This window comes from Brachionichthys hirsutus, chromosome 6 (genome assembly GCF_040956055.1).
Source record: "Brachionichthys hirsutus isolate HB-005 chromosome 6, CSIRO-AGI_Bhir_v1, whole genome shotgun sequence".
In the NCBI taxonomy this organism is placed as follows: domain Eukaryota; kingdom Metazoa; phylum Chordata; class Actinopteri; order Lophiiformes; family Brachionichthyidae; genus Brachionichthys; species Brachionichthys hirsutus.
In genome coordinates this window covers 15,385,940-15,386,980 of record NC_090902.1, presented here as the reverse complement: position 1 = coordinate 15,386,980, position 1,041 = coordinate 15,385,940, and positions in this window count along the sequence as shown.

Sequence of the window (1,041 nt, the reverse complement as noted above, 5' to 3'; positions counted from 1 at the left end):
TATGAACATGAAGCCGACGTCGGTCCAGTGATGATGGATACGAGACGAACCAATATCTAAACCTAAAGCCCAGCCGTCCTCCGGTGGGGGGGGGGCATTCAGCCCCCTGCAAACCCACACGGTCACTTCCGTGTGACACTTAATGTGTGTCATCTCCTGCTGACACATTAAATACGAAGCCTTCAGGAGTCATGTCGGAGTCACAGCCCGGAGGGATCAACTCCCGTTTACTTTACACAGGATGGCGGGTCAATTAGCAGCGGCCGAGAGCCCACTGATTGGCTGCTGTAATTTCCTACTTTGTCAGGAGCATGATATCTCATAAATATTGATCTCTGTGTGTGTGTGTGTGTGTGTGTGTGTGCGTGTGTGTGTGTGTTTGAGAGAGAGAGAGGCCATCTACACACATAGCCAGGTTTTATTAAACCGAACATCCTTCCCCCTCCTTAGAAACCAAACTCGCTCCACAGGTAACCGCACCAGGGCGTTGTTACCCAAACCCTGTCCAATCAGAGCGCTCCGTCTCTCGCACGGCGCCGGGCTGGTTGGTGTGGGCCGACAAGGAGGAAGAATCGTAAACGTATTCAAATATGGAGACAACACATAAACAATAGGCGCGATGTTCTGAAGGCACCCGTGCTGTTTCTGAACTTAACGCAGGACGCACACCTATGATGTCACAGCAGTTTAGGGCGGGGCAGCGACGCTTCCAAACCTGCAGCGCCGTTTACAGGCGTCCAGACGCGAGCCGGAGTGTTACAATCCGTCATTTAGTACCTTTAGACAGCAACCAGGAGAAGTCAGAGAGAATCAGAATCAGAATCAGAATCAGAATCAGAATCAGTTTATTCAGCGTTTGTGTATTTTTAACTGATTCTTGAATCCATAAATGGGTTTAATGTTAAAATGTGATATTTGTTCCTGACCTCATTCTGGATCAGAACCAGGAGACGTGGTTCATGGTGGTTCATGACTGGGATGTTTGTTGAGTGAATTTAATGCAGATTTTGAAAGATTGGATTTTTTTGAAAAAGCCTCCGT